The sequence below is a fragment of the Rattus norvegicus genome, chromosome 3 (genome assembly GCF_036323735.1).
Source record: "Rattus norvegicus strain BN/NHsdMcwi chromosome 3, GRCr8, whole genome shotgun sequence".
Lineage (NCBI taxonomy): Eukaryota > Metazoa > Chordata > Mammalia > Rodentia > Muridae > Rattus > Rattus norvegicus.
In genome coordinates this window covers 184,954,463-184,971,496 of record NC_086021.1, presented here as the reverse complement: position 1 = coordinate 184,971,496, position 17,034 = coordinate 184,954,463, and the positions used below count along the sequence as shown (strand labels likewise).

General features: G+C 39.4%; 1 long non-coding RNA gene across 1 annotated transcript in view; it reads right to left on the bottom strand.

Annotated features, from left to right (window-relative positions):
- The window catches only part of Zfp938l (zinc finger protein 938 like), a 55,834-nt gene extending 39,071 nt beyond the window's left edge, over positions 1 to 16,763 (bottom strand). The window contains exon 1 of the long non-coding RNA XR_010065063.1: positions 16,611 to 16,763. This is a non-coding gene — a long non-coding RNA (zinc finger protein 938 like). The remainder of the gene's footprint in view (positions 1 to 16,610) is intronic.
- Between the last annotated feature and the right edge of the window lie 271 nt (positions 16,764 to 17,034).

Below are 17,034 nucleotides of genomic sequence, written 5' to 3'. Positions count from 1 at the left end.
ACCTGTCAAAGAGAACTCCAGATCAATTTTCCATAATAATACCTATTACAAAATACTCAATAAATTTCTAGCAATCTAAATCCCAGAACGCATCAAAATAATCACCCGTCCTGATCAAGTAGGATTCATCCGAGGAATACAGGGATGGTAAAGTATATGTAACTCCATAAATGTAATCCATTGAATAAACAAACTCAAAGAAAAAAAATAACATGTTCATCTCATTATATATTGTGATGGTTGGCATATGCTTGGCCCAGGGATTTGCACTATTATAAGGGATGGCCTTGTTTGAGTTTGTGTGTCACTGTGTGATGGCCTTTGAGACCCTCCCCCTACCTACTCCTCAGATGATTAGTCTGATCATGGTTTCCTTTGGATGAAGATGTAGAACTCAACTCGTTCTGCACCATGCCCACCTCGATGCTGCCATGCTCCCTTCCTGAAGATAACGGATTAAACCTCTGTACCTGAAGCCCGCCCCAATTAAATGTTGTCCTTCAAAAACTTGCATTGACCATTGTGTGTGTTCATGGAAATAAAACCCTAAGTGAGACAGAAACTGGTACCAGGGCCTGGGGTATTGCTGTGATAGGCCTGTTCATTCTTTTCTTTGAAAGAATGCGGACTTTGGGAATTTGGATTTGGAAAGCAGTGGAATGCTTTACATGGGACTTAATTTGCTATCTTATTAGGAATGGGGAAATCTTTGTTACTGAGAGTTATTTGAATTGTGCAGGCTTGGCCCAAGAGAGTTCAAAGGAGAAGGATTTCAGTATGTGTTGTATAGACTGCTTATGTGGTATTTTGTTGTAGAATGTCACTACTTTATACCTTGTCTGAAGAGTCTGCTAAGGCTAAGGTGAAAAGATTCAGATTAATTGTCTTGACAAAGAAGTCTCAGAAAAACCCATCATAGACTTTGTTTTCAGGTTAAGTCTCATGTAGAGCACTTTAATGAAAAACAGGAAGTTGAGAGATGAAAAGTACAAAATATATGATTTGAGTATTAAATTTATCCAGTGAAATGGAGTTGAATCCTCCCTTGAAGGTTAGGAAATTGAATTAAGGAAGTAATGATCTTTTGCCAAGGTTCCACCAAACTAAATTAGCTCCAGCCATTTAGAAAAAAAAACTTTTAATCCCAGGAGACAGGAATACATGTCTCTAAAAACATAAACTTAGTATTCTGTGGACTACCCCTTCCAAGTCACATTCTCTTTAAGTTTCATTTTTAAAAAATCCTACAAGTAGAAATGAAATGTTTAAATTTGTTTCTAAGGCTCATTGCTATTGTTAAAATAAAATATAGTAACAATATCAACTTGGGAAAGAAAATATAATTTGAGATCACAGTTCCTTGCTATATCCCATTATTGGATGATGTCACAGGGTCAGGAGCTTGATATGAGAGTACACAGTTGTCCACTGACAAGAGCAGAGATTGCTTAGATTATAAAGACTAATGAGCAGTTCACATTCTGAATTCTTCCACAACCAGGGTTCGTCCCTAGGAAATGGAAGCAGTCACCTTAGTGAGTATATTCACCTCAAGAAACATAATTATGACAGTATCCACAGATATAGTCACATGCTAACCTGATTCAAATGATCCCTGCTTGAGACTTTCCTTCCTGTGATTCCAGATTGTGCCAAGTTGACAATTATAAGGATCCATCACATCCTCTTCATTTCTATGGTCGGTGAGACAAACTGAAAAGTAAGTCTTCTGGGCTTTGAACAAACCAGAGCACTTGTGCATGGTTGGGGGATTATGACAAGATCCCATTCTATACAAAATGGTATGGTGACAGCCTTAGGGCAACCAACCAAAAAATTAGCAGGGAAGCCCATGATTCCACTTACAGAAGAACTGAACACCAGGTGTCATATAGGTTTACACACAGGTTCATCACACCCATATTCTCAAGACATGCAAGTTGAAACAGTGAGACCTCATTAGAGAGATGAAGAGGTAAGGAATGCATGATTTATACAGAGAACAGAGTATCAGTCAACACATCTGCCATAATGTGGATGAACATTCAAGTCCCTCAGCGGTTTTTCTATTGTTGTGATAAAATACCATAACAAAGGAAACACATAGAAAAGCTCACTGAGGACTTACAGTTTCATAGTAAGTACAGTAAGATTTTACAGCCATTGTTGCAAGACATCTCTTCTTATTGTGAGCCCCAAGTTTGTGAATTTGAAAAACCTGTTGCTTGTTGTGCAATGGCTCAGCTCTAAGGCATAAGTTTAATTCTGAGATATTTCTATGAACAGGATTAAATGAACTTAAGCATAAATCAAAATTAATACAATGTGACAATTGAGAGTGAATGAACACAGGATGTGGAAAGGGAGGCAATGAGCTAAGGAGTATTTAATGTAGCTTGGAGAAAGAGAAAGACCCTTTATTTTTGGGTAGTCAGTTTAGGAATAAGGTCAGCTGGGTTCTCACTTTACCTTTGGATCTAGAAGACTTTCCCCAAAACATTGGCCTACTGAGTCTTCAGTGGTAAAACTGAATGTTTGGAATATCACACACACACACACACACACACACACACACACACACACACACACACACACAAACACACACACACACACAAAAGAATGTATCATCATGGCATTGAAAGTGGCAATCAGCAGGTGTCATCATGTTGCCATAATAGGTAAGACATTACACATTGAATCCTGATCCACAAGGATGTGGCAGACAAGAGACACTCAGTATTGCTTAGGCTTTAGACACATCAAAGTCTGCCTTTTCCTTCCCTGGGAAACACAAGTCCGTTAGTAAGTCATACCAACTAATCTTTTCCTGAATTGTCCCACCAACCAGGGACAGAATAAGCAAACATAAGAGTGTATAGTAAGCATTCTCTTTCAAACCACCAGGAGGTCCTCAGGCAAAGTGAAATGAGCCACCTTCACAATGACCAACAAACACTTCATGTTCCTGAGAGCTTTCAAACATACAGAGTTAGTATTTAGTCAGAGCCAATATGTGGGTGAGAAAAGTGAAAATTAATGTTTCAATAGACACAGAGTACAGGTTTGGAATATGAAAGATACTATGTATATGTTCTTGGCGATTGGTACATCATCTTCTTAACATGCTGAATTGGATACCTGTATGTAGAAGGATGGTAGATCACAGATACTTTGTACATTACTGCAAGTAAAAGGAAAAACAAGAAATGAAAATATGAGGGGGAGGGGGAGCAGGAAGATGTGCAGGAGAAGAATGAACAGAATAGGAAGATGAGGAAGAAGAGGTGGAGTCAAGCAGGTGGGAGTGAAGTGGAATTGCAAAGATGACGGAAGCAGGGCAGCTGGGACACAGAAGTTAGGTTGATGCACATTAGGAGGCATCCCTAACTTTGCTCCATCTAAATCACCAGAAGCACCAAGCTGAGTGAGGGGCTGAAACTTTGCTCCACACAGAGAGGGCACAGATGCCCAGAGGGTACAACAGCTTGTGATGAATCCCTGGGCTTTTCAGTCTGAGAAAGTTTGCACAGCTTCATAAACTTACCTTGTGTTGTGGAGTTGTTAGGTGTGTACCATTGGAGCAGGTATATCACTGTGGTTGTGGTCATTATGATCCTTTCCTAGCTGCTGGAAGCCAGTATTCTGCTAGCAGCCTTCAGATAATGATGTAGAACTCTGAGATCCTCCTGTACTATGCCTACAAGCATGCTGCCATGTTCCTCTCTTGATGATAGTGGGCTGAAACTCTGAACCTGTAAGCCAATCCTATCTAAATGATGTCCTTTATGAGATTTGCCTTGTTCACCGTGTTTATTGTAAGCAGTTAAACCATGGAAGGTAACATGCAAGGATGAATGTGTGAGCTGACCCCTAGCCACACTCAGAACACTATACCCCAGACAGACATCTCAAACTGCAAGTTGATTTAGGTTTGCTTGTACCCAGATGAACTACCGTTTGTGTAGTAAAGTCTGTTTCGATTTAGAAGCTGTGAGAAATTTTTATATTGCTTTCATATAAATGGTACTGAGAAATAACATATTGTATTTAGTGTTGCACAGTTTCTCTGCCTGCTCACTCTCCCAACTGTTATTTATATGTGTTCCCAAACAACTGAAAAAGTGATGGTCCCCCAGCCTGTTGGCTGCTTGTCCTGTCTGTTCTCTTAACTTTCCTGCCTATTCTCGTGGACATGGCAATAATTAAAAAACACTTGTTATTTTACAATATGTACAGAAGACAAGTTTTACGACTATAATGTTTTAGCTAATTTTATTTACATATCTTTGCAATAGGAAATATCTACAGTATGTAATACAACGTAAGTTTGAACACTGTATAAATAGGATTTAAAATTTTGCCTCCCAATCTCCATATCTTACATACCTTAATAACTCATATCACAGTAAACACACAAACACACACACACTAAATCTTTTATTAAAAATACATCTCATTTCTTTTACATTATCTAACATCTTTAGATAATCTCCTTTGATGACATCCTTGAAGTGGAAGTACCAAATGGGACCTATTTGGTACCTGAAGAACCTCAGAACTTTAAAAAATATGTACATATCCACAACAATCAATGGTATGGATGTTCAAATGTAGGATACACACACACACACAACACACACACACACACACACACACACACACACACACAAGAAACCACCCACCACAAGCACACATACACACACAGATCTGTATTTAATATGCATAAATCATCTCACTGCCTGGGCCACTCCCAAACTTCTACATTGCTAACGCCCCCACCCCCCCCCGTGAAAGTTCTTATTGATTGCTTAGTAAAAACTTTATCACATCTTTGCTACTCAAAACCGACTTGGGGAGACACTGCTGAGGCTCCTCTTTCCTGAAACTTACATGGAGAGTACTCTGTCTTTCTCAGCTCCCAAGCCTGCATCCAATTTGTTTCCTGGTCTGGTGATCCTCCTTGCTCTTGAATTCAAAAGTGATTCCTCTGTCTTTGCCTAGACATTGGCCTCTTGTAATTTCACCAATAAGAACGTGCTGGGGATAGGGAGTCTCAGGTCTCAAATGCAGGATTCTCATGTAATTTGGGAACCAATTTGGCACTAGAGGACATTACAACCAATCCACACCAATTGGGAAGAAGCAACAAAGAAACAAGCTCCAGCCCCAAGAATTCCCCCCTTTTTTAGTCACCCTCCTTTAATCATCTGGTGAAACTAAGTTCACGTTCCCAGGCAGACAGGAGTTGTGGACTTCCCATTGGTGGCCACCTTCCTTTACTCATCTTTTTGTTTTTGAAAACATAATGACGATCTCTAATAATGCCCCAGCTATTTATCTCATGCTCCTCAAAACACAACACGGGCTTTCCTAGCAAGCGCAATGCCCTGGGTTCGGTTCCCAGCTCCGGAAAAAAAAAAAAAAGAAAAAAGAAAAAAAAAAAAAAACAACAACACGGGTACTCTTACACCAAAGAACAAATGAATATCATTGGCTAAACTGTAACACCCACATCCGGTTCTGGACAGTGGGAAAATGTATCTGAAATTGGCCCAGATATGTTTCTCTTTATTTCTTAATTGATTGTTCAATTCTTTTTCATTCCAGAGTTATCCCCCTTCTGGTCTACCCTGACTGTTCCACATCCCACACCTCCTCCCTACCACACCCAAGAGGATGTCCCCATCCCACCATCCCACATTGTGGCGCCCTAAGTCTCCTGAAGATAAATGTATCTTCTCTGAATGGGTCCAGACCTAAATGTCCTCTATTGTATGTGTTGGGGGCTCTTATGCTCATGTATATACTGCCTGGCTGGTTGCTCAGTGTTTGAGACATCCCAGGGGCCCAGGTTAATTGACATTGCTGGTATTCATATAGAATCACTCTTCAGGTTCTTCCAGGCTTTTCCTAATTCAACCACAGGGGTCCCGAGTTTCTGCCCATTGGTTGGGTATAAATGTCTCCATCTGACTCTTTCAGCTGCTTCTAGGGTCTTTCAGAAGGCAGTCATGATAGGCCCCTGTGTGTAAGCATACCATAGCCTGAATCATAGTGTCAGATCTTGGTGTCTCCCACTGAGCTGGAACCCAATTTGGACCTCCTTTTGCTCAGGCTCTTCTCCATTTTTGTTCTTCCAGTTCTTTTACACAGGGACCATTCTGGTCAGAGATTTTGATTGTGGGATGGCAGCTCTATGACATTCTGCGTCACAGTGATTAGTCTTACTTGTCACAGTTTAGGCTTTGAGTTCATCTTCTGTCCATGATCCAGGAGCAGCTTTATTACAATAAATCCCTGCCATTTTCATCACCTGTGTTTGAGTTGTGTTGTATTTGGGAGAACCCTATTGCACAAAGGCTTTTCCACATTGTTTACACTCATATCTTTACAGCATGATTATTTTCATGATGATAAAGACTTTAGAAATGTGCAAAGGCTTTACCATATTCAATGCCTTCATAGCTTTATTTTTTTGACCCGATGTTGATATGTGAGAATTGAAAAGACCTCCCCATATTAAATCTATTCACATAGTTACTATCTGGTACGGATCGTTTCATGTTGATGAAGTCTATAGAAATACATGAAGGTTTGACCAGGTTAAATGCACTCATAAGGTTTTATTAAATACACTCAAAGGATTTTTCTAAATTATGGTTTATTTTGTTGTGCCTTTGAATATGACTGATATGCGAAGGCTTTAACACTTTGCTTACATTCATAGGGTGTCCCTCCTGTTTGTCTTCTTTTATGTATTTGAAAGATGATTGCTCGTTCAAATACACAGGCATAATCACACTGATTATATTCATAGGGTGTCTATTGAGTATGTCTTCTTTTATTTACATGGAAAGTACTGCGATTTGCAAAAGGTTTGCCACATTTCTTACATTCACAGGGTTCCTATTCAGTGTGTATTATTTTATGGGCTAGGAGATGACTGTTTTGGGAAAGGTTTTACCACATCAGTTACAGTCCAAGCATTTTTCTCTACTACCTATTCAATTATGCAGTTGAAGATGCTTGTGATGTCTAAGGGTTTAAGAACATGTAACACATTCATTGGGTTTCTCTGCTGTATGTGTTCTTATATGGCTTTGGAGATGACTGCTTCCTGCAAAGGCTCTACAACATTGATTACTTTCATAGGGTTTCTCTCCTGTGTGAGTTCTTTTATGTTGTTGGAGAGTACTGTTGTATGCAAAGGCTTTACAACATTGGTTACATTCATAGGGTTTCTCTCCTGTATGAGTTCTTATATGTATTTGGAGCGTATTTCTTCGTGCAAAGGCTATGCCACATTCGTTACATTCATAGGGTTTCTCTCCTGTGTGTCTTCTTTTATGTTGTTGGAAACTACTGCTGTATGCAAAGGTTTGGCCACACTGGTTACATTCATAGGGTTTCTCTCCAGTGTGTGTTCTTGTATGAATTTGAAGATTGCCTCTGTGGGCAAAGGCTTTGCCACATTGGTTACATTTGTAGGGGTTCTCTCCTGTATGAATTCTTACATGGCTTTGGAGATGACTGATTCCTGCAAAGGCTTTGCCACATTGGTTACATTCATAGGGTTTCTCTCCTGTATGAGTTCTTATATGTATTTGGAGAGTACTGCTGAGTGGAAAGGCTTTGCCACATTGGTTACATTCATAGGGTTTCTCTCCTGTGTGTGTTCTTATATGTCTTTGGAGATGACTGCTTGCCCACATCCCTGGCCTATGAGGAAACTGTATAGGGCCTCTGGGAACAGGAACATAGGCACAATCAAGCTGCAGTAAACTGCAGTCCCGACTATACCCTGATCTGAAGAGACCCAGTCAAACAGCTCCCTGCACCCAAATCCGTTGGGAGGGAGAGCTAGACCTTCAGAGGGGCAGACGTGCCTGGGAAACCAGAGGAGACTACTCTCTGCCCACATTTCTGATTCTAGAGGAATTTGCTTAGTCCCATCTGGGTGCCCTGTGCAAAGAGATCCTGGAGGAGGTAGAGGCCCTCCTGGCTGATGCCCTCACTGAGAGCTTAAACCCAACCCTGAGGAACACTTCAGACCCAAGACTAGAGGAAGAACAACTTTTCTACTCCAAGTAACCTGCCTGGTGGACTCATGACACATGCCCACAGGAACAGCTGAAAGCCAGTGGACAGGAATAACTACACTCCTGAAAGCAGAACACTCTGTTACAATAACTGGCTGAAAGAAAACAGGAAAACAGCACTCTTGACACACAGGCCTATAGAACAGGTCAAGTCACTCTCAGAAATAGCAGAACAACTTAATACTAGAGACATGCGGATGTGGACAGGCCACTGCAGGAACCCAAGCAACAGAAATCAAGAATACATGGCATCATGGGAGCCCAATCCTCCCACCAAAGAAAACACTGAATATCCAAACACACCAGAAAAGCAAGATGTAGATTTGAAATCACATTTGATCACGATGATGGAGGACTTCAAGAAAGACATAAAGAACTGCCTTAGAGAAATGCAGGAAAACACAAATAGACAAGTAGAAGCCCTTAGAGAGAAAAAAACAAAAATCCATAAAAGAATCACAGGAAAACACATTCAAACAGGTGAAGGAGCTGAAAATGGAAATAGAAAAAAATGAAGAAAGAACAAAGGGAGACAACCCTGAATACGGAAAAAAAAAAAGTAAGAGACAAGGAGCTGTAGATACAAGCATAAAACAGAAAACAAGAGAAAGAAGACAGCATTTCAGGAGCAGAAGATTCCATAGAAATCATTCACACAACTGTCAAAGATAATGTAAAAGGGAAAGAGCTACTGGCCCAAAATATACTGGAATCCAGGACAAAATGAGAAGATCAAACCTACAGATAAAAGGTATAGAAGAGAGTGAAGACTGCCAGCTCAAAGGACCAGTAAATATCTTGAACAAAATCATAGAAGAAAACTTCACTAACCTAAAAAAAGAGATGCCCATAAACATAAAAGAAGCCTACAGAACTCCAAACAGTTTGGACCAGAAAAGAAACTCCTCCCGTTACATAATAGTCAAAACACCAAATGCACAAAACAAAGAAAGAATATTAAAAGCAGTAAGGGAAATAGGTCAAGTAATGTATAAAGGCAGACTTATCAGAATTACACCAGACTTCTCACCAGAGACTATGAAACCCAGAAGGTCCTGGACAGATGTCATACAGACCCTAAGAGAACACAAATGACAGTCCAGGTTACTGTACCCAGCAAAACTCTCAATTAACGTGGATGGAGAAACCAAGATATTACATGAGAAAATCAAATTCACACAATATCTTTTTACAAATTGAGCCATACAAAGGATAATAAATGGTAAAGCAAACATAAAGGAGGCAAGCTACACCCTAGAAAAAGCAAGAAACTAATTGACTTCCAACAAAAAAAAAAAAAAAGAGAGAGAGAAGAAAAACACACGAATATGATCTCACATCCAAATATGAATATATCAGGAAGCAACAATAACTATTCCTTAATATCTCTCAACATCAATGGACTCAATTCCCCAATAAAAAGACACAGACTAAGAAACTGGATATGTAATGAGGATCCAGCACTTTGCTGCGTACAGGAAATACACCGCAGAAACAAAGACAGAAACTACCTCAGTGTAAAAGTCTGGAAAACAACTTTCCAAGGAAATGGTCTGAAGAAGCAGGCTGGAGTAGCCATTCCAATATCGAATATAATCAATTATCAAGAAAAATTCAGGGGTTGGGGATTTAGCTCAGTGGTAGAGCGCTTGCCTAGGAAGCGCAAGGCCCTGGGTTCGGTCCCCAGCTCCGGAAAAAAAAAAAAAGAACCAAAAAAAAAAAAAAAAAGAAAAATTCATCAAAAAAGATAAGGAAGTACACTTCCACCAAAGGAAAAATCCACCACGGTGAACTCTCAATCCTAAATATCTATGCTCCAAATACAAGGGCACCTATATACATTAAAGAAACCTTACCAAAGCTCAAAGCACACCTTGCACCTCACACAAGAATACTAGGAGATTTCAACACCCCAGTCTCACCAGTGTGCAGATCATGGAAATAGAAATTAAACAGAGACATAGTAGACTAAAAGACGTCATGAACCAAATGGACTTAAAGAGGTATTTATACATCATTCTATCCTTTAACAAAAAGACATACCTCCTTCTCACCACCTCATGCTAATTTCTCCAAAACTGACTGTATAATCGGGCACAAAACAGGCCTCAACAAATACAGAAAGGTAGAAATAATCCCACGTGTCCTATCAGAACACCACAGCTAAAGCTGGTCTTCAATAACAACAGGGAAAGAACTCCCACATATACATGGAAGTTGAACAAGGCTCTACTCAATGATAACCTGGTCAAGGAAGAAATAAAGAAAGAAATTAAAGATTTCTTAGAATTTAATGAAAATGAAGGTACAACATACCCAAACTTATATTTAGGACACAATGAAAGCTGTGCTAAGAGAAAAACACATAGCTCTGAGTGCCTGCAGAAATAAACAGGAGAGAGCATATTTCAGCAGCTTGACAGCACATCGAAAAGTTCTAGAAGAAAAAGAAGCAAATACACCCAGGAGGAGTAGAAGGCAGGAAATAATCAAACTCAGAGCTGAAATCAACCAAGTAGAAACAAAAAGGACTATACAAAAATCAACAGAACCTAAACCTGGTTCTTTGAGAAAATCAACAAGATAGATAAACCTATAGCAAGACTAACCAGAGAATGCAGAGAGTGTGTACAAATTCACAAAATCAGAAACGAAACGGGAGATATAACAACAGAATAAGAGGAAATTCAAAAAATCATCAGATCCTACTACAAAAGCCTATATTCAACAAAACTTGAAAATCTGGAGGAAATGGACAATTTCCTAGACAGATATTGGGAAATGAAGTTAAATCAGGAACCGATAAACCATTTAAACAACCCCATAACTGCTAAAGAATTAGAAGCAGTCATTAAAGTCTCCCAATGGAAAAAAAGCCCAGGTCCAGATGGGTTCAGTGCAGAATTCTATCAGACCTTCCTAGAAGACCTCATACCAATACTATCCAAACTACTCCCCAAAATTGAAATAGACGAAGTGCTACCAAATTCCTTCTATGAAGGCACAATTACTCTTATACCTAAACCACACAAAGACAAAAAGGAAAGAGAACTTCAGAACGATTTCTGTTATGAATATTGACGCAAAATGCTCAATGAAATTCTGGCAAACTGAATCCAAGAGCACATGAAAACACTCATTCATTATGATCAAGTAGGCTTCATGCCAGATATGCAGGGATGGTTTAATATATGGAAAACCATCAACGTAATCCACAATATAAACAAACTGAAAGATAAAAATTACATGATAATTTTATCAGATGCTGAGAAAACAGTTGACAAAAATCGACACCCCTTCATAATAAAAGTCCAGGAAAGAACAGGAATTTTATGCCCATATAGAAACATAGTGAAAGCTATATAAAGCAAAGTGGTAGCTAACATTAAAGTAAATGGAGAGAAACTTGAGGCAATCCCACTAAAATCAGGGACTAGACAAGGCTGCCCACGCTGTTCCTACTTATTCAATATAGTTCTTGAAGTCCTAGCCAGAGCAATTAGACAGCGAAAGGAGATCAATGTGATACAGATTGGAAAGGAAGAAGTTAAAATATCACTATTTGAGTGATCCCAAAGTACCAACAGAGAACTACTAAAACTGATAAACACCTTCAGCAAATTGGCTGGGTACAAAATTTACTCAAATAAATCAGAAGCCTTCCTCTACACAAAAGAGAAACAAGGTGAGAAAGAAATTAGGGAAAAGACACCTTTCATAATAGTCCCAAATAATATAAGATGCCTCGATGTGACTTTAACCAAGCAGGTGAAAGATCTGTATGATAAGAACTTCAAGCCTATAAAGAAATTGAAGAAGATCTCAGAAGATGGAATGATCTCCTATGCTCATGGATTGGCAGGATAAATATAGTAAAAATGGCCATTTTACCAAAAGCGATCTACAGATTCAATGCAATTCACATCAAAATTCCAATGCAATTCTTCAGAGAGTTAGACAGAACAATTTGTAAATTCATCTAGAATAAGAACAAACCCAGGACACCTAAAACTATCCTCAACAATAAAAGGACTTCTGGGGGAATCACTATCCCTGAACTCAAGCAGTATTATAGATCAGTAGTGATAAAAACTGTATGGGATTGGTAAAGAGACAGGCAGATAGACCAGTAGAATAGAACTGAAGACACAGAAATGAATCACACACCTATGGTCACTCGATTTTGATAACGGAGCCAAAACAATCCAATGGAAAAAAAGATAGCCTTTTCAGCACACGGTGCTGGTTCAACTGGAGGTCAGCCTGTAGTAGAATGCAGATTGATCTATTCTTCTCACCCTGTAGAAAACTTAAGTCCAAGTGGATCAATGACCTCCACAGCAAACCAGATACACTCAAACTAATAGAAGAAAAAGTGGGGAAGAGTCTCTAACACATGGGCACTGGAGAAAATTTCCTGAACAAAACACCAATGGCCTATGCTCTAAGATCAAGAATTGACAAATGGGATCGCATAAAACTGTAAAACTTCTGTAAGGCAAAGGACACTGCTGTTAGGACAAATTGACAACCAACAGATTGGGAAAAGATCTTTACCAATCCTACAACAGATAGAGGGCTTATATCCAAAATATACAAAGAACTCATGAAGTTAAACTGCAGGGAGACAAATAACCATATTAAAAATGGGGTTCAGAGCTAAACAAAGAATTCACAGTTGAGGAATGCAGAATGGCTGAGAAGCACCTAAAGAAATGTTCAACATCTTTAGTCATAAGGGAAATGCAAATCAAAACAACCCTGAGATTCCACCTTGCACCTGTCAGAATGGCTAAGATCAAAAACTCCGGAGACAGCAGATGTTGGCGAGGATGTGGAGAAAGAGGAACACTCCTCCATTGTTGGTTGCATTGCAGACTGGTACAACCACTCTGGAAATCAGTCTGGAGGTTCCGCAGAAAATTGCACACTGCACTACCTGAGGACCCAGCTATACCTCTCTTGGGCATATATCCAAAAAATGCTCCAACATATAACAAAGAAACATGCTCCACTATGTTCATAGCAGCCTTATTTATAATAGCCAGAAGCTGTACAAAATCCAGATGCCCTTGAAGAGAGGAATGGATACAAAAATGTGGTCCATCTACACACTGGAATATTACTCAGCTCTCAAAAACAATGACTTTATGAGATTCATAGGCAAAAGAATGGTACTGGAAAATATCACCCTGAGTGAGGTAACCCAATCACAGAAAAACACACATGGTATGCACTCACTGATAAGTGTTTACTAGCCGAAATTCTCGAACGATCATAGATGCATAGAACACATGAAACTCAGAAGGATGATCAAAATGCAGATGCTTCAGGCTTATCTGTGACAGCCAAGAATAGACATGACCTTAAAACTTGTTGAGACAGGAAGCAGGGAAGAAACAAGAGCCACACCAAGGAAGGGGTCAGAATGATAATGATAAAAGAGAAAGATCAGTTACCTAATGCTTGGATTACATAAGGAATTGAAGCTGGGAGAATGTCATCCTAACCCTTGGGGTAAAGGAGGAGGTATGCCAGAAATATGCTGTGACAGTTAGGGAGTGAGTTCTGTTTAGAGCATCAGAAGGTCAGGTTTACACTGACTTGATAAATAGGGCTCCCAAGCCATTTGTCCCAGGGATTCAGACTTAACACTATGGAAAAGAAGAACGAAATGAATTAATTATATTCTCAAATACTATTTGTCAAATTCAAAACACACTGGATGGTCCGATATTTTTCAAGGACTGATGTGTGTACTAGAGCGCACCAAGTATTATATCTTTTCTCTAACATTGTGTATTTTCAAAGAGGAATAATAACTTTCCTGGTTAGGCACAGCCACACTTTGTCTAGATCTTCTTTTTTTCGAACTAGTGGAAATATAGAAATGTGGTTCATACATTTAAGTTCAGTTTCGCTTTTAAGTTCACCTTTGCTCTGATCTGGAAAACGCCCCAAGATGACCTGTCTGGAAATTTACTGATTGTCTAAAATTACTTGCCTACTCATGGTTAATGAGAACAAGTTCCAAAGCAGAAATGCCTTGCCTTCTTTATTCCTCCTCCTTTTTTGGGCTGTGATTATACCAGCTCCAAAGTTGTCAGAGACGTAAATTCTTAACTACACAGGTTCCTCGTAATTTGTAGTTCTCGAATCCCTAAAACAAGGAGGTTAGACAACACTCATTCATGTGTTCTTTTCCTCCTTAATGACAAGATAAACAAGAGCATGAGAAGAGTTTAAGACCACTGGTCACTAGAGGCAGGATTAGGTATTCAAATCAATCATAAATGTATGACATCAAGAAAGCCTGAGCTACAAAGATGTTGCTCAAAAAAGGAATATATAAATTCTCTTTGGAAGAAAGAATGAAATTCTTAATTCCTGGGAAACATTAGAGAATAGAAGCAAGTACTGGAATATAGCATCTGTGCATAAATAATGAAATTTATAAAGAAATAATCAAAATTGACTTTATACAAAGATGAATACAAGTGACTTTGAAAAACAGCAGGTCCTTCTTCATAGAAGGAATGGCATTAATAAGATAGTTTTTATACTTGTCCGTATGTGAAATGTTAACTGCTGAGATCTATATCATGACACACCAAGCTACAGATGATGGCATCTGCTATACAATTTGGGGATGATTTAAGTTTGTAAACAAAGATTCCACATATCTGTATATTACAGGTCCTAAAATAGGAATTTATTATGCACTGTCTCAAGCTGATCTTCCAAAATTAAATATCCACCAATCTACTTTTTTATTACATGTATTATTTACTATGTGATGTGAAATTACAAATTTTTCACCCTGCCTGAATCAGATACTTCTCCAGAATGGCGACTGCTATAGTAGACTCCCGTCAACTTTGGTTGTTGATCTAGCTATTTCCCGCCCTTTTTCATCTGACAGTTACCAGAGTACACAATTCCCCTGGTTCTCATGTGAAGGTAGAAGAAAAGGACAGTTCATTATATGACTCAAATGAGCAAGTATAAAACACCATTTTGCTTCATTCCTTTAACTCAAGAATTTAGGCATTTCCAGCAAAAGAATGCAAGGTCTTGGGGAGCAATTGACCAAGATCAAGGCTACCTGAGTCTGAGGCTAGTCTAAGACTACATTGTCTGAGAATCATTTCTATAAAGAGCAGAAGATACACCTCTCTCAGAGCTAATATATACCAGAAAGAAATCACTTCCCATATAATTGAAATATCAACAAGCAAAAGTCTTTTTAATGATACCATGGCCTCCATTCTGTGTAATGCTAAAAGAGGAGCTAGCCCAAAAACAGTGTTTTGGATTCCACATATGCAGGGATGGATGATTTTCTATACAGAAAATGCCTCAGGTTGTTGAAATACAGTTTAAATAAGGACTGCAGGTCCTACCTAGGCAGCTAGCAGATTTACATAGCAAAGATCCCCAGAATCAGTTCTTAAGTGCATGAGAGTCCTGAAATAGTAGTTTCTTTTCCTGTTATTGAGTCCTGATTTGGAGGTCCAGAGGATGAGAATGCTGGAAAAGGTAGAAGGTAGAATCTGCAGCAGCTGTGGTGGGTAGATCATGCACAAGCTGTGTCTTATACCAAGTAAACTTCTGAAGAGTAGCGTCTTTTATAGGGGATAAGTAGAACCAAGTGGAAATTTCTATGAAGTAATCAGTAACTCTCATACAATGGTACAAACTCAGGAGAACTCTAATAAAACAGTGCTGCACAAAGTGAACCCTAAGTATCCAAAACACGTCCCTAGCCAAGTCCATAGTTGACTTGGAACTGATAATCATATCCATATGGCAGACCAGGCCTCAATGTTCTTTGTGACCCTATAATCTCACCTTGAGCATTTTGTTAGGGTCCTGTTCTCTGATACCATCATGGACCTTATCGCTGAGTGTAAACAAGATTTGTCCCCTTTTTTATGGTTTGGAGACAAATATCTGGACAATCCTGCTAAACAAACATATATACTACTATCCTAATCTTAAACATGACTGCTTAGCATACTCCATACCTGTGAGGTGTTTATAAGCAGTCCTACCTCAGCTACATTCTACTTAGTGTCACTTATTATAGCCTAAGCGTTGGTAAATCATTACATTCTCAATTCTACTCATGTACTACACAGCTTATAATTAGAGTACTACACAACACACGAGATATTTCACAGCATCCAAAAATCAACTCAAATGGACCTTATAACTAACTGTTAACTACGAATGTCAGAACTTTTAGAATATAGTTTAAGGGTTGATATCCTGCCAAGTATATTTCTCAACACAAGTGGCCGCCATAACGATTTCGGAGAAATGCAGGTTCCATAATAAAGCAATTCAGTATCCACCCTCAGGTACAAGGAAGGACTGCCAGGGACCTCACAAGTGGCTGCATTCGTTCTGGGTGCTGCTTTCTGTCCAGCCACTGGGAGGAAGCATTACACATGTATCCTTTGCTAAGCAGTTTGCTCCTCCTGTTTGTGGACATGATCTTGCACTTACCATGTCGGGCGTTCTGAGCTCCTCTCACAGCACCCTGAAGAGTGACTCAGAAAGTACTACACGGAAGCACTCAGAGGGGCTGAGTTCCCAAAGGAAGTTGCTGACCTTGTACCTGGAAGAGCCACCTCCTCCCCTGACTGCTAACTCCCTCTCGAGGTGCTGATTGGCTAGTGAATTTTGAGTGACATCAGCCTTATCCTTGGGTTCGAGGGTTTTAAAGAGACACAGCATAGTGGTTCCAGCCTAGGCCAATGTTTTGCAATACATGCAGATCAGAATTTCAGCAGCACAACCGCTTTTCTTCCAATAGCTTACCTGTCTGTCCTCCAGTCAATCTCCCTTGTTCCCTTGCTCCTAGTTTTGTTCCCAGCAGTTAATCCATGCAAGCAGGAAGGAATGATTTGACCTCTCTCTACACTTAGAA